The sequence below is a fragment of the Delphinapterus leucas genome, unplaced genomic scaffold, assembly GCF_059928025.1.
Source record: "Delphinapterus leucas isolate spDelLeu-1000000601 "Yukka" unplaced genomic scaffold, BTC_Dleu_Yukka2 spDelLeu_asBTCV2_sq40, whole genome shotgun sequence".
NCBI lineage: Eukaryota > Metazoa > Chordata > Mammalia > Artiodactyla > Monodontidae > Delphinapterus > Delphinapterus leucas.
The window spans coordinates 3,920,183-3,943,494 of NW_028322249.1; positions in this window are offsets into that span (position 1 = coordinate 3,920,183).

A 23,312-nucleotide genomic window follows, 5' to 3' on the forward strand; every position below is an offset into this window, starting at 1 on the left:
GATAGCCCATGATTTATCTAGAATATAAGCTTTACCTACCTGGATCCTTCAAACTAGACCAAAGGGAAAAATCTAGGCTCCAAGCCTCAATTAGAAATGTGGGATGGTGCTATGCTGACAACTGGTGGTCCCTGACCTATCTTCTGAGATTAGAACCCAGTGTGGTGGATGACCAATTCACGCGTTGAACAAAAGAACACCTCCTACAGGGCAGTGGATGTGTTCATTACAGGTATGGCACTTAGGGCTAAGTATCATAAGGACTTCAAGAAACAAAAGAAAAAGTAACACATGAAGCATATATGATAAGGAGGCGCCAGAGTCCAGAGCACGAGCTCTGGAATCACACAGGCTTGCTTCGAATCCCGGCTAAGCCACTACCATCTGTATACCCTGAAGAACAGTCGAAGGTTGAAATGTTCTTTTACCAAATTTCGAAAAACAAGTGAAGAAAGAACCTACCTGCCAGGAAGGGACATCGTGGGGTGCAGCATCCAGTCGGGTCAGGGCTCTGCATCCCCTGCTCAGAAACCTTCACCGCCTGGCTCACGGTGATGCTGGCAGCTCAGCAGCCCTGGAGAAGGCGCTCCTGCTCCTGTCTCCAGGGCTCGCGGACAAGCTGGGGAGGTCCACGGAGGAGGCGGGCCACAGCCTGGCAAGCTCTGGGTGCCTCCTGCACTCAGCTCTGGGCAGGCTCTGGCCTCTGGGCCCCGTTGCGGGGAAGGGCTGGCCGATACATACCCAGGGCTGAGGGGTCTGCAGAGCCGGTGCCCAGGCAGCGTGAGCTCTGGAGGACAAGGCTTCCACAGTCCCCAACAGTCTCCGCATGGTGGCCCATCCGGTGCCAAACACCTGCCACCCACAGCGACAAGTCCCAGCCGCTACAAAGTCCAGAAGGGCTCGGGCTCTTTGCCCTCGGGCCGGGTTTCTCCAGGGGCTGGGCTTGTGTGGGGCCCCCAGCCCACCCCCTGACCCGCCCGCCCTTGCTCTGTGACACGTACAATGCAATGGCAACACCCAGGCTGAGCCGGCAGGCCAGTGTTCAGTGCGTGCTAGACCTTGAGAAGAGTTAGCAGCTAGGGAGAAGCTCTCCCACTTTCACTCGCTTTTCTCAGATCAGCCAGGCAGCCCATCTCACCCCAAAGCGATGGACACCACACCTCCTTCCCAGGCTATCGTTTTCCGTTCTGCCCCTGTTTTCCCTTTCCATTCTGCCCCTCTTTTCCCCAGCACCCCATCTACGGCTTCGGGTGTCATCGGTGCTGCAGCAGGCAGCACCTCTGACCCCGAAGCTATGGACACCACACCACCTTCCCGGGCTTTCGTTTTCCGTTCTGCCCCTGTTGTCCCTTTCCATTCTGCCCCTCTTTTCCCCAGCACCCCATCTACGGCTTCGGGTGTCATCGGTGCTGCAGCAGGCAGCACCTCTGACCCCGAAGCTATGGACACCACACCACCTTCCCGGGCTTTCGTTTTCCGTTCTGCCCCTGTTGTCCCTTTCCATTCTGCCCCTCTTTTCCCCAGCACCCCATTTACGGCTTCGGGTGTCATTGGTGCTGCTCCCGGCAGCACCTCTGACCCCGAAGCTATGGACACCACACCACCTTCCCGGGCTTTCGTTTTCCATTCTGCCCCTGTTTTCCCTTTCCATTCTGCCCCTCTTTTCCCCAGCACCCCATCTACGGCTTCGGGTGTCATTGGTGCTGCTCCCGGCAGCACCTCTGACCCCGAAGCTATGGACACCACACCACCTTCCCGGGCTTTCGTTTTCCGTTCTGCCCCTGTTGTCCCTTTCCATTCTGCCCCTCTTTTCCCCAGCCCCCCATCTACGGCTTCGGGTGTCATTGGTGCTGCTCCCGGCAGCACCTCTGACCCCGAAGCTATGGACACCACACCACCTTCCCGGGCTTTCGTTTTCCGTTCTTCCCCTGTTTTCCCTTTCCATTCTGCCCCTCTTTTCCCCAGCCCCCCATCTACGGCTTCGGGTGTCATCGGTGCTGCAGCAGGCAGCACCTCTGACCCCGAAGCTATGGACACCACACCTCCTCCCTAGGCTATCTTTTTCCGTTCTTCCCCTATTTTCCCTTTCCATTCTGCCCCTGTTTTCCCCAGCGCCCCCCCCATTTACGGCTTAGGCCGGCATCAGTGCTTCAGCAGGCAGCAGCTCTGACACCAAACCTATGGACACACCTCCAGGGCTGTCATTTTCCAGTCTGCCCCGTCTCCAAGTAGAACCACTACCTATTTCACACGGCTGTTCCTAGTTCTGGGAACACACCACGCACTGGTAGCAATGCCTCAGCCCATGCCTCGACTCATTTCCCTGCAACGCTGGCCAACAGATAGACCAACACTTCAAAGTTATGACAGAAAGTTGAGTAAGTTATACGCTTGGAATTGCATTTATTATTACTAACAAGCACAACTGTAGTGCTTAGACTATAACAAGTAATATTCTAAGTGCTTAGCAAATATTAACTCACTTAATCCTCATAATGGCAACCCTATAGGTAGGTAATGTTCATAATATTCACCTTTTTGGGGGGAAACTGAGGCCCAGGGGGGGTTGAATAGCTTGCCTAATGCCACACAGTAAGTAGCGGGCAGAAACCCAGGATGAAAACCAGACCGTCTAGACTTTCATCACTTTGCTGTGTCACCTTAATAGATGTTGTGGTTAGGGAAGGGACTAAACTGACAAGACTCTGAACTTGAGAAGGGAGAAATTAGAAAGTGACTGATCCTAGAAACTAGAGAGGATTTCAGCTCAGAAATTTCTGGTGGTGAGACCCAGAAGAACAAGAACATGGTTGGAATATTAACTTGGGGTAGTATCTGAATCCATTGAGAAATGGTTTTGTTTTGTTTTGTTTTTTTAACTTAGAAAGGCCAGCTGGATGAAGATTAATGAAACAAAAAGCAGAAAGGGAAAGAGGAAGGTGCCTGAAGTGAGACATAACCTCTTCCCTGTAAGTACTAGGGGTGGGCGTCCTGTGGGAAAGGATGGAGCTCTCTCTACAGCTTTGTCACCAGGATGAACAAGGAGAAACATGGCAACCATTGTACTGGTTTTGATGATTCCTCAAAAACCAAGGCTTTACTTTCCAAGAACTACCCACAGTAGCATACCTACCGTGTGTCAGACATGCCACCAAGTGTGTTTCCAGTCACACATTTTAATTGGAGAAATAGTTCCTATGAGGTACGCATTAGTTCCCTATGGCTGCTGTAACAAATGACTACCAATGAGCTTGCGTAAAACAAAACACACTCATTCTCTTATGGTTCTGGAAGACAGAGGTCCAAAACCAGTTTCCCTGGGCTGGAACCAGGAGTTGACAAGGCCGTCCATCCACCTTCTAGAGGCTCTAAGGGAGAATCTGTTTCCTTGACAGCATTCCTTGACTTCTGGCCACATCAATCCAACCCCAACTTCATCATCACATTCTCTTTGGAGTAAACACTCCCTCTGCCTCTCTCTTACGAGAACACCAGTGGTTACATCTGGGTCCATCCAGGTAGTCCAGAAGAATCTCCCCATCTCAAAACCCTTACTTTCATCCCATTGGCAAAGTCCCTTCTGCCATTTAAGGTGACATTCATAGGTTCTGGGGATTAGAAGGTGGACATTTGGGGGCAATGGTACTATTCAGTCTACTACAAGGTAGATACTATTAGCTTTCTCAGATGTAGGAAATGAAGTTTAGGGAAGTAATTTGTCTCAGGTCTACAATTTCCAGAGGAGAGATTTAAATTCTGCCAGGGAGACTTTAGGACACACTCTAAACAACTTTAACCTGTGTCCTTAATTACTGCATAATCCTTGGTTAAGAGTCACACTTAGGTATCAAGACCCAACTGAATATAACACAAGTACTGTCTCCTCTTTCACTATGTTTGCCTGGTGTATTTATGAATCTTGCCCAGAGCAGAAGAGTTCAGAAAATCGTTATACACGTTTACTAGGAGAAAGCATTTACCGTTTGATGTGCACGGAGTAATGGAAGGCTATTTAAAATAAAATAAAGTAAAATATGCCACCAAATCGTCAAGTGTCACAACAGAGGTAACCCCGTGGGAGTCTTGAGGAGACTAAAATTATCTCCAATTGTGCAGGTGAGAAAAGTGTCACTAAAGGCAGTTGTAGTTCAGCCAAGCCCTACGGCACAGAAGTAGGAATCTGGATATGTACGAATGGGAAAAAAGACATTTTAGGCATGGGAAACAGTTGAATGCTGAATGGATGAGAAATATGCATTAGACCTTTCTAAATCAACTGGCTTATTAACTCAGTACATCAGATTTGGTCAGTCAAACTAGCTTTAGCTGATTACTTATCCAGGGCATAGCTGTTGAGAGTCATTTTTGTCATAGAACAGTAAATAAAATTGTTGAACTATAGCTTTAGGCTTGCTAAGTGATAACAGATTGCTCTAGCTGATGTTCAAGTGACTTACTTGGTACTATTCACGAAATTGGGGGTTAACAACTGCTTAAGACAACATAGAGAATTGATCTTAAATAGTACTTGAAGTAGTTACTGTGTAAAGTATCTGTTCAGTAGCTCATGGTAAATGGATGTTTATAATCCCCGTTGGACAACCAACTGCTTTTTTGCAAATGGTAATGTGAATTGCTGTTGCATAAACTATAGTAATGACCACCTATCTAATCTGTTGTCCAAACCAGAAATCTTCTAACAATACTGGTCTCCTAATAAAAAGTAAGCATGAAGCTAACACACACTGGGTGTCTCCCGTGTGCCTGTGCATGCATCTATAGCTCACTGAACCCCCATAACAGCCCCCAAGAGAGGGACTCTGAGTGTCCCCATGCTGCTGGTGGAGAAACAGGCACAGGAAGGTTCAATAGTCTATCTACCTAAGATAACACAGAGGGCGGGAGAGCCTGTTTTTAAACCATCTGCCTCCAATTCCAGGTGCCAGGAGCCAGATTCAGCCTACAGGCCTCTTCTGCTCATCTGGAGGTGAAACCATGTGTAAGGATTAGTCAAATCCTGTCTTCACTCCTCAAGGTAGCTTGAACACTTGCACGTCCTCCAAGTAGCACGTAGCATAAGCAATAAGATGTTTGCCCCGGGTATTGTCCAGGAACTTGGAATCAGCTGTGTCTAGTTAGGCTGAGCTGGTTAAGACTGGAGAGGACCACCGATCTTCCACCTGGCCCAGTGCCTTTTGACCTCCTGCCATCAGAGGGCCGAAAACTACAGCCTGAGAATGTGCTGAGCCCCGCAGCCTAGTTACGCCAGCTCAGGACAATGATGAGCACACCTTTTCCCAATCACCTTTCCTCATGCTCCCCATGCCTCATACTGCCCTGCTTCTTTATTCTTTATCCCATAGATACCCCAAGCCCCTTGCCTTTGGGGAGGCGGATTTGAGAGCTATTGTCACGTCACTTCCTCGCTTGGCTGCCTTGTGAATAAACCTCCTCTTTGCTGCAAACCTCAGCATGTCAGTGTTTTGGCTTGCTGCGCCTCAGACAAAATGGTAGGGAGCAGTGGTAAAGGTCCCTTGCCTGTGAGGGAAGCTGGTTGCTAGTAGTCACGTTGCAGATGTTTTCTCCTCCCGGGGGGGCAGACGTCCTGCTCTTCCAGAAAGAAGGGAGAAAGGCAGGAGCTGGACCCTTGCTCTCAGGGTCACCGTCACCTAGGAGCTCGTTAGAAACACAGAATCCAGGCCCCACCCAGAACTACTGAATTACAGCCTGCATTTAACAAGATCCACAGGAGAGGCATACCCATATTAAAGTTGGAGAGGCACCAAGCTGGAGTCCACGTAGCAGAGAAGCAGACAGGATTCTAGACCACGCAGAGTGTTAAAGGCCAACAGTTTGTTTTCTATTCTCAAAACAATGTTTTTGAGCCATGTTGATGAGCAATGTCCCAACTTGCTTCTAAGGTTTCTTGTGTGAAGAATGGATTGGAAGGAAACAAGATATATGGACACTAGTTAGGACCTCATTGCAACAGACAGGCAAGTTCAGTATTAGGATGTTGAGGAAGAGTTGACAGATTCAGAAGAAATTCAGGAGATAAACTGAAGCGGGCTTAATGGGGTATGAGACGGAGGAAAGGAAGGTCTTAGGGAATTTAAGGGTTTACTCCACGTATGAGCAAAGCCTCAAAATTCATCATTTGAACGTACAGAGGTAGAGCTCTCAAAGGACACTGGTTAGGAAGCAACAGTACGCCCTTTATAATTCCAAGAGACAACACGGATCAACTGTCTCGATGGAAAACTCGGCGGTACCGGTGCGTTTTTTCACTCAAACTTAGTTCCAGTGCCTATTACTCACATTTTCTGTGCCTAAACAACACAGCTTGAGGAACTGAAGGGGATTCCATCCTGGTAATTAAGGAGGGTCCCCAACACTGACAGTCCCATCTTAAAAAGCAGTCCCGCTGCATTTTACCCAAGGAGCAATGGCCAGAGCCTCCCTTTTAAAACGATGGGGAGAAATCAGAACATCACACACTGTCCCTTTCAGCTACTATGAACTGAGCCGCGAGACGACCAGCACCCCCTAGCACAGCGCCGGGGGCCACTGTGACAGGCGACAGCACAAGAGACGGAAGCCCAGGCCCAGGGGCTCCGAGCTCCACCGGCAACGCCCAGGGGCCAAGGCGCATTACCTTTCCGGGATGTGCTTTCCGCCCTTCCTCGTGGCCGACGAACTGGCTCATGTCACCCCCGCCAGGAGTGCCAAAGTCGCCAACCCGGCATCCCCGGTGCCAGCACAAGGCCACGAACCACAGGCGCCTAGGCACAAGCCCACGCAGCTCGCGGACCTCCTTCTACCGCGCATGCGCCACCGCGTGGCGTGTCGAGATGACTGTCATCACGCAGGCGGATTAACGCGCTTGATCGGTAAAGAGGATTCTGATGCCTGCAATTTCCCTCCTTAGCCGGAGGCTGGTAGCACACGTCCATTAGTTCGTGTGTGTACCCTTCAGCATTCCAATCATACGGGACATGGAAAGTTGTCCGACTCTCCCAGTTTCTTGTGTGGTTCTTTCAGATATTTCCCAAGTGCTTACATTCACACTTGTATCTTGTATGTAAGTATTTGTACGTAACAGGTATCCTGTAGTTTATAGAAGAGCAGCACACTATACACGTACTACATACATAGTCTACAATGTGTCTTGGATAGTGACGCTGTTATCTTTCTAAAATATAAACTTGGCTGGATTGCTCTGTCGCTTGAACATCTTCACTTAGCACAGAATACAGCCCAGGTTGTTAGCACAGCATTGAGAACTCTTTATAAACAAATATCAGTCTGTCTCTCCAACTGAATTATAAGTTCAAACTATGACTTACAAGGACCTACATCATCCACCTCCCTCCTTTGCCCTGCCAGCCTCCCCTGATCTCATTCTCTACTGCCCTGCCCTCACTCACTTTCCCCTGTCCAGCCACACTGGCTTCCTTACTATTCCTCAAACATGCCAAGCACAGGCGTGCCTCAGGGACTTTGCACCTACTATTCCTTCTGCTTCAGAACACACCCTCCCACCCCATCTCCACTCTCCCAGAACACACCCTCCCACCCCATCTCCACTCTCCCAGATATCCAATGGCTTGTTTCTCACTGCAAGGCTCTGCTCAATCGACATCTTAATAGAGGGGACTTCCCTGATCACCTACCACATTCCCTCACCTCTTCATCTTCTTTTGTTATTCTCCAAAGCATTTACCACCGCTTGACACTCCACATATTGACTTATTTATTCATCTCTCTCCCCCACTAGAATGGAAAGTACGTAAGGGCAAGAACTTTGTTCTCTTCCTACTTCCTAGAACAGTGCCTTCAACTTAGAAGGTGTTATACAAATATTTGCTGAAAATGAATGTATGACTTCTTTGCCCTTTCACACTACCCTCTAGTCACACCAGAGGCTGCCCCTCCAGAGCACAAGTTCAAGCCCTGGGCCTTTTGTACCTGTCCCCAATACCTGGGCTGTCCTTTCCTCATTCCGGCAAAATCCTCTTCCCCCAAGCCCAGCTCAAACGCTGTCTCCTCAGTCAGGCCTTCCTCAATTTCTCCTCTATATTCCTGCTGCACTTGATTCTTTTATCATAATTAACCCACTTAGACTCACTACATGTTTCTCTTCCTAGACAACTGGAAGTTGCTACTGAACAAAGACTTCTACTCACCTCTGTATCCCCGTGCCCTAACAACAAACCTATAAGGCTCTCGGTGTTTACTGCAACAATTCATTTTCTGAGTCTCTACCAATTCTAGGGAGTGCGTAGTATAGTCTCCTCCTCATTATCAGTGAGCCTGGCATCTGTGGGAGGGCCTTACAGCAGAGGAAGTCACCAATGGATCATAACTAAGGTCCTGAGACTGCAATGGCAGACAGCATGGTGAAGTTAGCCCACTGCATGCAGAAGACCCACAGAGGAGTCAGCATATGCAATGGACTACACTTGGTATAACATGTGAACAATCAAGGTTTACAAACGTGTTCTCATGCACTTGTAAGGATCTTCTAGCCCACGCGGAACAGACAGAACACACACAAAGGAGCCTGGAGGAAGTGAGTAGGCCGGCAGCTGCGCCCTAACGTCTTAAGAGGTAACATTTCTGTGACTACAGTTTAAACACATCAGATAATTTGCCTCCTTTCTAGACACCCTGGTTATCACAGGACAGGCCAAGCCTCTCAAGTTTTAAAGCTAAAGTACACGGAAGATCTGTGAATAGGGCTGAAGATATTTAAGAGCTAGTACCTGCATTAAGCAACCAGGTTATAGAATGAACATTTATCTTGAAATTCCAGTCTCTCCCTCTCTCTCTCGCCTCCTATCCCCTATCTTCCCACCTCCATCTCTATCCCCTCTCCCCTACTCCCTGTTTTATGTATATACGTGCATCATTTTATATATACACGGAATATTTACTGTCTGTTACATTGATTTAATAAAGTGCACACTCCTCAGGCTAAATTTAGAAAGAGGACAAAATGAACACTTTCACATGGGCGTCAGTGGTGTTCCAAAGACAAAAGATTCCTCAGTCTTAAAACATGGCAAACACCATGTTCCTTCTGATAGTTAGATGCTAGAAAAAGGCAAGTGGATCCTTAAAATTCACACGCTATTAACACCTACTATCAACAGAGTAGATCTTAAAGCGGAAACAAGAAAACACCAGCCTTTTAAGTTCTTCCTGTCTGAAGATAAGAGTAAGAGGTGGTAGTGTTCTTCCTCACTTGCACCCGAAGGGTAAAAGCAGCAAAAATATCTTAAACACATATATGATGAGGAAGCCACTCTACCTGGTCCACTCTGTTTTGTTTTGCTTCTAGGGATCTGTCTCACTCTGAACCTTTGCTTTTTGTTTTCTCTTTTATGTACGCTAAGAACCTGAGAGTCTAAACCTTTTCTTCCACCTCTCAACCAATAAACAGGACAAAAGAACATTTTTATGTTTTTATGTATTTTCCATTCAAATTTTTAAAAAAGAGATAAGTAAGCTAGCTCAGTTCATATTTCTCACAAAGATCACTTTCCAAACTCAACTCAATTGTTTGTGACCATAAACAGGAAAAACACCGTACTCTAGTAGCACCATCTGACATTTCCACCGTAATGTTACCAAACACAACTTGACACTAATGTCAGAACTATTAAAAATGTTAAAAATCCCCAACCCCACTCAAAATGCATACCAAAGTTCAGGTAAAGGAAAAACAAAAACAAACACAAAAGCAACTCACCGTTATCTTTATGTTCTTTCAGAAACCCATTAACAGCACACTGGAATTTAAAACTAGTGTCGTCATCTGACACCTGATGCCCAATTGTACACATTTTTAAATAAGGAAGAGTTTCTGGTAAGTCCTATAAGGCAAAACCATGAAAATATGTATTATTTCCTTTGTAGGGAAAGAATAAAAAATTAATTAGAGAAGGCAGAATATAAACCAGGAGAGTACATTAAACTTTGTATGTCAGTCATTCTGATGAGAGCCATTTTTTCCAAAGCTGCTTTAACCAGTAATTATCACTTGAGTTTCATTCAAACTGCAGAACGGACAGTTACCAGGCATGCAAAAGGAAAAGCAAATCTATGTGAATGAATGCACATGTAACTCAAAATGATATAAACAGTTCTGCCTACATTTATGTTCTATCTTACATTTCAAGGGCCATAAAGCGGCTGTGATTTAAGGAGAGTAGTAGAATAGAGTCAGAAGAACTTGGATTCGAATTAGGAAACAGAGGCAATTTCAGGCATTGTTGAGAACTGGTATTCTTGAGGTGGGAGAAAGTAGACTATCAATAGAAGACAGAAAAGGATAAGTGAAAATTCTCTAGTTCTGAATTTAAATGGAAAGTAGCAGTAGGAACCTATGACATATTTTAAAAATATTAAAAACAAACGTACATATTTCCTAGCTCTGACCACTGAAAAAGTCTAGAAACAACTGATGTCATGTCCAAAGGACTCAGGAGTCACCGAGAAGCTCCAACTGGCCAAAGATAGGGCCTCAGTTAGAATAATAACTGTAACGGAGTCCACGGTGAGAGGAATAAATAAAATTTTACAAAACTGGTCAACACTGGAGGATATTTGTGAATCAACTCATTATTTTGAAAACTGTTAAATAAAAGAAGAGAATCATGCCTCTACAACTGAGCAACCAAACAGCTGATGAGGGGAATCTTCTCCTCGTACAAATATACCCAGCTAATAAGTGAAAAAAAGAACAACAGAATCCACCATTCTTTGAAGCCTCAACTGAATTAATGGATGTAGGTATGAATCATCAGTGACTGCTAATACCACAGAAAGACACAACTATATACGTCTCCATGGAAGAACACATCATCACCCATGAAACTGTCTTGCCAAAACAAAACATGCAAGCTTCATTCAGATCAACTACCGATTTACAGGAAATAAAAGGACTGAAGAATATGTTACCAACACATGGAATGTAATCATCGGCATCTAGATGGGACAAATTACCTGGTTTCTTTAAAAACAAAATTCAAGGAGGAAAAAAAAAGTGAGAGAGACATGGAGGGAGAACCTATAGATTAAACAAGACTTCAGAGACCTAACAATCCACGGCAAAGTGTGGACCTTATTTGGATCTAATTCAAAATTCTTATAGACAATTTTTTATGACGTTTAGGAGACAACTGCAAATTTGAGCACTCCCTGGGTATTTAATATTAAAAAATGATATTAAGGAATAAAAGTCCTATATTTTAAATGCACGTACCAAAAACGTACAGGTGTAATTTACATGTTGTCTCGGAGCTGCTTCAAGATAATACGGAATGGGGTGAAACAGGTGGGGGTATAGATAAAACATGACAGCCATCAGTTGGTAAATAAGAAAGCTGGATGAGTTCCTGGGTATACAAGGAACACTCACAGTAGTTTTATACTTTTGTATATGCTTAAAATTTGTGATAGTTGTTTAAAAACAAGACGACACTGTAGAAAACAGTTTGGCACTTTCTCACAGGTTAAGCGTAGAGCTTAGTATTTGGCAGTAGGCTATGATCCAACAACTCTGCTACTACCTACGCTGCACATCTAACAGAACTGAAAGCAGGGATTTGAACAAATATCTGTACACCAATGATCATAGCAGCATGATTCACAATACCTACAAGGTGGAAAACAACCAAGTGTCAATCAACCGTTGAATAACAAACTGTGGTCTATATACACACAATGGGATTTTCTAAGCCAAAAAAGAAATGGCATTTCGTTACGTGCTATAACATGGATGAACCTTGAAAACACGACGTTTAGTGCAATAAGCCAGACACAGAAGGACAAATACTGCAGATTCCACTTACACGAGGTACCTAGAATAGGCCAATTCACAGAGACAGAAAATAGAATAGAGGTTACCAAGGGTTGGTGGGAGGGAAAATGGGGTTGTTACTGTTTGATGGTTACAGAGTTTTTGTTGAGGATGATGAAAAAGTTTTGGTTCTAGACAGCGGTGATGGTTACACAGCACTGTGACTGTACTTAATGCCACTGAACTGCATATTTATAAACGGTTAAAAGAAATATGATTTCTCTATATTTTACCACAATAAAAAAAAAGCAATAACAGAGCTGAAATTTCAATTCTTCCTTTTCCGAGAGTCAGTTTCATCGTCTGTAAAATTAGTAATTGTAGTTGTCTATCCTCTGAGCTTAGTGCAGGGTAAGCACTCAGTAGGAGATATCAGTACTACTTCCACTTCAAGAGCAAAGGATTGCTGTGAAGATTAACTAAGTCAATGGATATGAAAGAACTTTCTAAATGGCAAACTGCTCTACAAATATTAAAAGACATTAGGTGTTACTGTCTCCCAAGGCCATGGAACAGGTCAGAAGGAGGATAATTCTTTTGCACTGGAATGTCCTACATGGGCCAAGAGAATAGATGGGTTTCTGTGCTATATCAGAAGGCATCAGGAAAAGGAAGCATAAAACTTAGAGAACAATTGTCTTTTACACTGATGCTTAAACATGCTCAGGCAACTGCTTAACATAAGTGCTAAAGACATAATGGACATACCTTTCTTTCTTTTTAGGATACTACTGTAACTACTAAAAGTTTACTTCATTTTCAAAATGTAGAACATGGAAGCTTATAGAATTTCTTAAGCATATCTAGAGCCTACTGCCAAATACTATAGTTCAATTCATATCTTTCATCTCATTTTGAAACAGCAATTACAAATGTGTATTTAAGGAAACCACTAGCTTCCCTTTTTGAACCCACGAGAGAAGGCCAGGACTCACCTTAGCATAAGATGATAACTACTGAACTACTATGAATTATTACAGTATCAGAAAGAAGGTCATTTTCAATTACGCCTTCCATTTACCTCTGGCTTGTAAGAGCGGCGAGTATTTGCTAAGTCAATAATCAGCCCAAGTTCTTCATTCTGTCCTTGGATTTTGTTAAGAGATCCAAGGGGGAGAAACGTTCTTCTGGAGCAAGATTCTTTTCAAAACTCTGTCAGAAAGAATAAAATAAGGAAGAACATATGTTTAAAATCCTTTACTATGTTATCCATTTATTCAAACCCTGGGATGCTAACATATGAGATTCAAAGTCAAGTTTCCTCCTCTGCAGCTTACAAGCGATATTACAATCCTTTCTTCCAGAGAGATTAGACGGAAGAAAATAAGCTCACTTCTATATAGTTATTTCTATGTTTGTTTATTTCATGTTGGTCTCCTAACCTGACTCTAAACTCCCAGAAGGCAGGGACCACATCAATTTTGCCTACCACTGTATTGCCAGCTCCAAGCGGAGTGCCTGAAAATAGACACAGAGATAAATACTTCTTGAATATCTACATATAGGAAGGATGGCTTTCACTGCTAAATATTCTTTCATGTATTTGGCTTATACATGTACCCTGTTCCATTGATCTCTTTGGTTATTCAAGTGTCAGCAACACACACTTTTTTTCTTAATTAGTAGACTAGTTTTAGAGCAGTTTGAGATTCACAGCAAAACTGAGCAAAATGTACACAGTTCCCACTTACACCCTCTCTCCTTCATCCCACACAGCCTTCCCCATTATCAACATGCCATACCAGTGTGCTTCATTTGTTAGAATTCATGAACCAACACTGACACATCGTTATCAATCAAAGTCCACAGTTTATTGCATTCATGGTACAAGTAACCGACTATTTCTTTATTTCTAGTATAGTCATCCCCAAACATTTACATACTGAGATACATATTACTTTCTTATAAATTACTTTATTCTTTATTTATAGTTAGGGCATTGCATTGTTTTTTTTTGTTTTTTAATTAAGTACAAAAGTTGGTTGTATTTGTCTATGAATCCCATTTCTGGATAGTAAAAGAGGTATTAAAAAGTATTTGCTATAAAAAGGGAAAATGGAGTACGACGGGGTTGAGAGCCAGGGCTCTCTATATGGTGAATTCAGATTTCTGGAAGAATACGGTATTAACTTTTGCTCACCTTTTTTAAAGGAACTTTGAAAGCAATGAAACGAGTCCCAGGCATCCGCTGTTCAACTGGGAGATAGTCTTTCCACCTGTTAATATAGTTTTTGTTAGGCAAATTTTATGTTAGGCTGTCTCCCTGCACAGGATGAATGCGCCTTGAAAATGGAAATCATATCCCTCTACACCGGCTCCCAGGTGGTCCCAGCGTCCCGACCCCGACCCCGGCCGCGCGCGACACACTTTCCACAAACTGACACACACGGAGCCCGCGCGAGGGCCGGGTCGCGCGGGCTTCCCCGCCGGGTCGCCTGGAGGCCGGTCCCCCGCAAGCCGAGCGCACGAAAGGGCGCCCCAAAGGCGCCGGCCCAAGGCGCCCGCTGCGCTTTCCCTTTGGAAGCTGGGCTGCGGGGCCCAAGCGTAAACCCTGAGACAAGGAACACGCGCACCACGCCGCCACGGGGGACGACAGGCCGGGCGCCCACCTAGCCGGACACCCTGCATTTCTGGAATCACCGGACGCCTGTGTAAATTTCCGTCTGGCCTGTCATTTTCCAAAGGCCACTCAAGATCAGGGGACAGAACGCCTCCTCTCCAAGTGTCCTGCCAGCCCACCCACTCAAGATCAGAGGGACAAAATGCCTGACTAAAACAAAACAAAACAGAAACACAAAAAAACTGGAGAGAGGGAGGAAAGGGTGCCCTGAAAAATAAAAAAAAATTAAAAAAACTGAGCACGTTGACAGCGCTAAGAATAAACTACCAGGAAAAAGAAACCCTACATGTCAGATCCTAAAGTACAGAAGGGCAAGCCCGCCGACATTCCAGGACCGGGGGGACCGGGGTCCCCAGCCCTGCAGAGCCAACCGCAGACCGGCTCGGGCGCCCCTCGGAAGCGCGGGATCCCCGCGGCCGAGTCTGTGACCCCCGGCCGGCGCCGGCTCCCCTCTGCCCACCCTGCGCGCGGGGGCTGGAAACTGCCGCGGAGAACCACGGCGGGGCGGGAAGGGGGGCTCCAAAGAGGGTCTGGCGACTCGAGTCGCTCCGTTTCTCGGTGGGCTCAGCGCGCGCCGTGGGGGAACAGGAGCGGGGGTCCGGGAGGAGGGGACGGACGGCACTTACGTAGACCGGCAGCGGCCACGGGTAGACGGCGGGCTCGGTCCCCAAGAGCGACTCCAGCCTCAGCTCCAGCTTCTCCCCCATGTCTTCGCGCGCGGGCCCCGCACCGCGCTAGTCTGGCGGTTGGGGGAGGGGCGCGGCGCCGCCGGCGGGGGCGGGGCAGACGGGCAGGCGGGAGGCTGAGGGGGGCCTGGTCTGGGCCTCAGCTGCCGCCGCAGCGCTCCCGTCCGACCCCCGGCTCCCTCTTTGTGGTCACAGGCCCGGGGCCTCCAGCGCTGCTGCGAACTCGGGCCGGCGTGAGGCGACCACAATGAGCCGGGGGCCGGGCTGAAACACTCCCGGCGCGCGCGGCCCGCCCCGTGGACTCGCAGGCTCGCACGCACGCACGCACGCACGTACGCACGTCTTCGGCTGCCCCTGGCCACCCTCACCGGCCTGAAGTGGGGACCCGGGAAAACCCCTCATGGACAGTCGTGGCGGGTTTGACTCCCGACCTTGACGTAGCGTGACACACCCCCTCCCCCCCCAATAAAAGAAAAGGAGCATAGGAGGCAATCTCATACATTATTGATAAACACATACAAAGACACTATTGGTACAAAACTATTTCTCCATACAGCAACTTTGAATTTTAATAATAAATACATATATGTATCAAACATTAATAAAAGAATAAAATTATCCAATATGAGTACATTTGCTCTTGTTTTGCAATTAGTTCCAGGATTCTATTTTAGATTACTACTTCATATCTGAGAGAGTTGGGTGTGTGTTTGGTTTTGTGGAAGCTGCATTGTGCTAAATTTTACCTTTCTTTCTTGAATTAAATGGCTTTTGTTATCCCTTGGGAATACTGAAGACAGCAACAGCAGATTACTACCTACCAGTGGAAAAGTATAAATAGCAATTTTAGCCACTAGTGATTCTGAAATTGCCCTTAACTTTGTCCTTATAAAAATGCTCCAAGAATTACGTTTTGCAAATCCACAGATTTACTATCCATATTCAAGTCATTTATGTGGAGAAAGAATGTAGCCAGCCTTATCAGTAACACAGGATGTTATAGCCATCAAGCCATCAGCCGCTGAAGCCACACCCAAAGCCGCACCCTGAGGGGATTCAGGATGGAGAAAACAGGATACTGGCCCTAGATAATTAAAGTGCAAATCAAGGGAATGATTTCCAGGAGACCAGATTCTTGCATCTCACCATATATAGAAAAGTGCTACATTTATTAACTTAAGATGTCTAGTTTCTTTAATTAACAGTAATCGTTTGATGTTCCAACTACCTGTCTTTTTTTTTTTTTTTGCAAGAACCTCTAAATACCCTGTGCCCTCCCTTAGCTCTTCAGAACAGTCCCTCAGAGCTATCTGAGAGGCTGTCTCCTGATTTCAGTCCTCAGTATGTCTTCCACATAAAACATAATTCTCAACTTCTAGGTTGTGCATTGTTTTTCAGTCAACATTTAATTGTATGGCTCATGTAGGTACTATGCCTAAATGTAATGGGATGAGCTGTAAATTATTAAAACTAGATAAATCCTGTCAGCTCTACCACTAGCTGAGATCCAGGCTTTCACCTCTGGATACCTCTGGCAGATATGGGGTCTGTGTTGGTCTTAAAATTATTCTTAGAATAGTGGGGACTCATTCATTCTTTCAACACATTTTATTGCTTATATTCTATGTGTCAGTTACAGTGCTGGGTCTTGAAATACAGAAGTCAACACACGAAAATACAAGGATAAAACACATTTTCTACCATATTAACTTTTTTCATTCATCAATTCATCCCTAAATCATTCAACACGCATCTTCTTATTGAATACTGATGAGGGGTCAAATGCTATGCTAAACACTCAGTATATAGCTGCAAACGAGATGGACAGGCCCTGATTTTGATGTCACTACTATCTTTTGTCCTGCCATATAATGGGACAGCTTCATTATTCCCTTTACCCTAAGTTTTTATCACAAATTGCTAATGAAAATAAAGCTGTTAGTGGAGTTTCAACATGCATAGGTAAATGAGAACACAGAACTCCCCTTTCTCATGTCCCGTTCTCCTCCTTCTAACTCCCTATGTGAAGTCACTTTGTGCCAAGGCCAAGAAGCTGTGCCCCAATAAGAACCAAGCTGATTTCCTCACACTGACTGGGGCTATTGCACACTTAGAAGGCTTGATGCTTAATTTTGATAAGCAACTAGAAGACCATGGAGACAACCTATAAAAATGATTTGTCTTGGGAGAAAATACTAAAGAGGGTTAATGTGCTGTTCCACATGTCTAACCCCCTGGATTAAACCACAGGCACCAAGGTCACCAAGTGTACTTGGCAACAATGAGCTAATAATAAAAAAAAGCATCATACTGTTATTGTATTCATTTTCCCCCAAGGCGCTCTCTGATAAACACCACAACCTCTAAGAGAATTGAGAACAGCTTCCTTGTGGGGTAGGTCATATAATATATATGCATCTTTTTCCAAGCAGTTAAATCATATCCAGCTATCAGCACACCTTACTTAAGGCGATCGTAATGTATGAGATTAAATGTTCCTACCTGATCGGAAAACTTCTTGTCCTCAATTCATTGGCTGTACTGGATTTTTTTCTTCTTGGGTCAGACCTTCAGACTTCTACCAGAAATCCTTCCTTTGGGGAAACCAGGCCTTCCCAGAAACTCAGGAAACTGAAATGGAGACAGCAAGAGAGAAGGAAATTATTTGGACACATAGACCTCAATTGTTTGGTTTTAAGTAAACGTCCAAGCAAACATCTTCTAGATGGTATAATAACTTTAGGGAAATTCACGGTTTATAAGTTTGGGTACTCATAAACTGAACATATTATGATAAGAGTACAGGTTGCATTTTGTGTCTTCAACTCAAGCAAAGGCTTCAAAAAAGGCCCAGTTATCCTTTGTTCATTAAGACACAAAGAGAGGGCGAAAAGGGCAAGTTTCGAAGTCTTTTTCTTTACAATTTACTTCCTTTCTTCAGTCTTCAACAAGATCTTCAGGAAATTAACTTTACTAAAGTTAATTATTCATAAAATAAACATAGGAACCTGCAGAAGACTATTTCACAGAGACCTGTAATGTACAATATCCATTGCATACATGCACCATGAGCTTGTCTTTTCTAGCACTGGCATACACAAAACTCTGTGTGTGTGTGTGTGTGTGCGCGCGTGTGTGTGTGTGCGCACGTGTGTGTCTTTTTCTGTGATGGAGCCATAGGGAGAAAATAAATCTATTGGCTGCAATTCAGTGATGTACGAAGATTTAAAGGTAAAGGAGAAGGTTACATCAAGTGAAACTATAAAGTCATGAGGTTGTGGTTCCAAAATAATAACAATAGCAGTCTTCTGTAACCAAGGGAGCAGGCTCCTCAAATTATAGTCACACCTGTTAGACCATCTGCCCATACATTTCACACTATCATTAATGGAAAACAAATGGCACTGTCCCTCCTTCCCTTTATCCATTGGCCATCCTCATATGAACTCTTTTTCTCTTCAAGGTCATGCTCTTTCCTATCTGTTTAAAAATATTAGGATTTAGGAGGAGTGATACGTAATGTGCCGTGCCTTGGTACTTGTACCAGTGACGGCTCTGTAAGGAGCACTGGGTTGTTAGGAGGCTATCAACTGAGTTCCCCTAGAAGCAGAACTTGAGGCGATAATTTGAGTGCAAACTGCTCATCTGGGAGGTGCTTCCAGAAAACTCAGAAGTGGAGTGGGAATTGAGAATGGAGGCATGGAAGGAAGCCAACAGAGGTGTATTACCGAATAAATTACTCCTGCAGGGAACTGCTGCCAGTACTTCAGGCGAGTTCTGTGAAACTCTACAGAACATGTCTCAGAGTTATCCCAAGAATCGGTGAGAAACTTGAAGTACTTATCTTCCAGTCCCCTCTGTCCTTGGTTGAAAGCTACACCCAGATACATTAACTCCTGTACACTTCTGGCCTGCCCTAAGGTGGATAATTGCAGGCGGCAGCATGATTCTATCAGCATATACTGGAATGATGAGTGCTGGGGAGATATGAGTGGAGCATCGAAACCATCTAATACAGTCGGGGCAGGAGATATTAATTATTGGCTTGAAAGTCCAAATGGATAACCTTAAATTCCTGGGTTTATGGTTTTACTTTGAGGTATTTAAGCAGGATGTATGAGTAAAAATTTCCTCTGTTAAATCAAGTTTAAGGTCCTAACTCCCTAATCTTCTGGAAAACTGTGGTATCTTTTAACAGATTTTTGAAAAGTAACATGATTAAGATTTCAAATTGACCATTCATTCATTCACTCATTCAACACACATTTATTGAACACCTAAAGTATGTCATGGGATAAAGTAGGCACCAGTGTTACTGTTACTAAAATCATTATAGTGCCACCTAGAATTCAATGTATTGTGACACTCAAGTAAGAAAATCCACAGTTACCGTAAAAGATATTACAGAGTGCTATAGGAAGACACAGTAAGACCTTAATTCATGCTGTGGACAGTAGTATATGGGCGATATCAGTAGGGCTTCCTGTAGAAGGCAATTGAAATGGATATGTAACATGAAGGAAGGGTGAAGTTTTGAAGAAAAGAGAAGATAAATTCACACTTACCAGAAAATGAATGGTTAAGGATCAGTCCAGAAAGGAGTTCCATTCATAATCAGTATAAGAAATGCTCACTGGGGCTTCCCTGGTGGCGCAGTGGTTGAGAGTCCGCCTGCCGATGCAGGGGACACGGGTTCGTGTCCCGGTCCGGGAAGATCCCACATGCCGCGGAGCGGCTAGGCCCCGTGAGCCATGGACACTGAGCCTGCGCGTCCGGAGCCTGTGCTCCGCAACGGGAGAGGCCACAACAGTGAGAGGCCCGCGTACCGCAAAAAAAAAGAAAAAAAAAAAAAAAAGAGAAATGCTCACTGGCGTGTAGGAAAAGAAGACAATGGAGAGGGGCGTAGAAGCCAGATCATGCATGGTCCATGTATGTATAGTAAGTGCTATGGTCTAGTCTTTGTGTTCCCCTCCAAATTCATACGTTGAAATCTTACTTTCCGTAGCTGATAGTATTAGTAGGTGGGGCCTTTGGGAAATGATTATGGTATTAGTGCTCTTATAAAAGAGACCCCACAGAGCTCCCTAAGCTCTTCTGCCATGTGAGGATACAATGAGAAGTCTGTGATTCAGAAGAGGGCCCTCATCTGACCATACTGGCAACCTATTCTTGAACTCACAGCCTCCGGAGCCGTGAGAAAAAAAATTCCTGGTGTTTATGAGCCACCCAACCTGCAGTATAATCTTACAGCAGCCCAAAAGGACAAAGAGAGTTTGGATGTGAGATTTTCCTCCAAGAAAGATGGGAATCCATTGAAGGATTTTACCTGGTAACTTAGAAGAGAGAAAAGTTTCATAACACAATGAGGTACTTTTATAAGAAAAATTTGTTTCTTTTTCAGAAAGATCACTCTGGAAATACTGTGACTAGATTTTTGGAGAAGTGTGATGGCAGGCCCGGATATAGAAAGATGAGTTGGTAGTCCATTAATATAAGTCAAACAAGAAAGTGGATATAAAAAGTGTGAATTTGTGGCTGAGAGTTCTTTTCTTTTACTACTTGAAAAATGTTATGTCAATGCTTCTGACTCCATAATTTTAGACAAGAAATATGCTGTCATTGGAATTGGTTTCTCAATAAGTGATGCATCGTTTCTGCCTGTCCACTTTCGAGATTTGTTTTGTCTCTACTTTTCAGAAGTTTAATTATGACGCGTCTTGACAAGGATACCTTTGTGTTTTTCCTCTTTGGATTTGCTCAGATCCTTGGATGTGTGCTTATGTCTTCTAAAAAATTGGGAACGTTTCAGTCATTATTTCTCTGAATACTTTGTCAGTCCTACGTGCTCTCTGTTTTCATTCTGGAACCTTGATGATATGAATGTTAGTGCTTTTGTTACTGTTTACAGGTTCTTGAGATCCTGTTCTTTCTCCCATCTCTACCCCTCAGCCTATTTTTCTCTGTACATGTGGTACATTGTATTGATCTCTTCTAAGTTCATGATTCTGTGCTTTGTAATCTCCACTCTACTCTTGAGCAAAGTTTTTTGATTGTTGTATTTTTCAGTTCTACTGTTCTCATTTGTTTTTATTCTTATAACTTCTAGTTCTTTGTTCACATTTTCTATTTTTCCCATTTCCGTCAAGGAACACATAATTGCTAATTGAAGCATTTATGTGACAGCTTATTTAAAACCCCTGTCTGATAATTTCAATAGATGTTTTATCTCAGTGCTGGTGTAGGTCTATTGTCTTTTCTCATTTATTCTGTGATTTCCTGCTTCTTGGTGCCATGAGTATTTTTCAATTGGATTCTAAACATTGTGAGTTATTATATGACTCTGTATCCCATTTAATTTTATTATTACTTTTTAGAAGGAAGTCATCCTATTGGAGGTGGAGTATGAGGACTGGGGGGTTACGTACAGATTTCCACTGGGCCCTACTGTCAAAACCCCAGCAAAAGTGGGCACTTACATTCTCTCACTGCAGACAGATCAAGTAGAAGTTCAGCTATCCTACTGGCCCTTCTGACACCTTCCCCCCAAAAGTGGGAACATTAATATCATTCTGTTGCCTTTTAGTAGGAGTGGAAGTTCATCTCCCCAGTAGATTTCTTGACACCAGGGGAGGGGAGAGGTGAAGTGTTTGCTGTGTTTGCTGTCCTTCCTCCCACTTCATTCCTTCTTGTTGATGCCGGGTGTGGGTAGAGGGTCAGCTACCTGCTGGCCCCACTGACACCAGGGTAAGAGGAAGAGAACTGCCAACTAGCCCTGCTTGTGCCATCTCATTCTGTCTTACTGCCTCAGGACGGTTATGGGGATTCAGCACCCCATTGGGTCTCACGGACACCATGTGTTGGGGGTTAGTGGGGTGCCTACTCCCTCCAACCTGTAACATCCTATTCTTATCGAGGTCAGGGAGAGAGGGAGGCTAGGTCCCACCACTGGACCCCACGACTGTGTGAGGGCAGCCCAGTGTTAACTAGCCTGTCAGGCACCACCTTTGAAAGTCTCTTTGCTAATGCAAAGGGGTGGAGGCTCAGCTCCCCACTGCACCACACTGAAACAGCCCTGGTGGCGAATCAGAGCGCTGCCTCTTCTGGAGGGCAGGAGTGGGGTGGTGTGGAAGATCAAATCCTAGCTTGGCCCAACTGAAACCACAGGACATAGGGGATGGGTGCAATATTCCACTGGCACTTGGCTCGAGTAGTGTGTATATTATTGCCCAAATGGTTTTCTGTCTTTGACAACCCCTTTCCTCATACCTTGGCTAGGGGGAACGGGGGTTTTGTGTTTTCTTTTTTGAAGCTTTTTTGTCTGTTGTTCTGTTGGTGGTTATTGATTGGGGGTTCCTGTAATACCCTCTCCAGGATGTATGGGAAGCAACAGGAAACACAGGGGACTCATCACCATGTTATTCCTCAAGTCCCAAAGTCCCTAGTTAAGTCTGCCTTCTCATTTCCACCTTTCAGTGTCTTCCTATGTTTGTCTGTTGTTATGTTCAGGGTTTTAGTTTTAAGTGGAAGAACCTGGGAGAAATGGGCTACTTCACCTTCTTGGAAGCAGAGGTCTGGAGGCCTATGGATGTTACAAAGTACTGCTGACTGTAAATTAAAATTTGATGATATACACCTTGCCCTTTAAGAATTCTTCTGCTAGATGATGTGGCTTCCCAAAGTAGCTACAATTTGACTTTCATACTTCTAAAAGTCAAGTGTTTTGCCGCAGTTGAAATTTAAAGATAAGCAAGAGATGAGGCTAAGATGATCTATGTGGTAACAGATTAAAGTTGGAAACATCAATATACATTCATGCTTAGCTTAATATTGCTTCATATTACCTTAACACACATGGTTATGTAGAGAGATACTTATAGATATGTCCATATACGTGGGGAATGTACACACATGTTATCTCTTTGCTCTGTCAGCTGAGAAGATCTAGAAGCAATGACATCCGGGCAGCAATTAGCACACCCCACACCCAGATCCTGCTGTCTAATGCTGTTCTCCACTAAAAAGACCTAGTTATCCTTGAAGAAATAGCTGATTCTAGGACTGGGGCAGTAAATATACAAGATTTATATACAAGGCCATCTTATAGTGTCAGAAAGTAAGGAAGTTCCAAAAAAATATATAG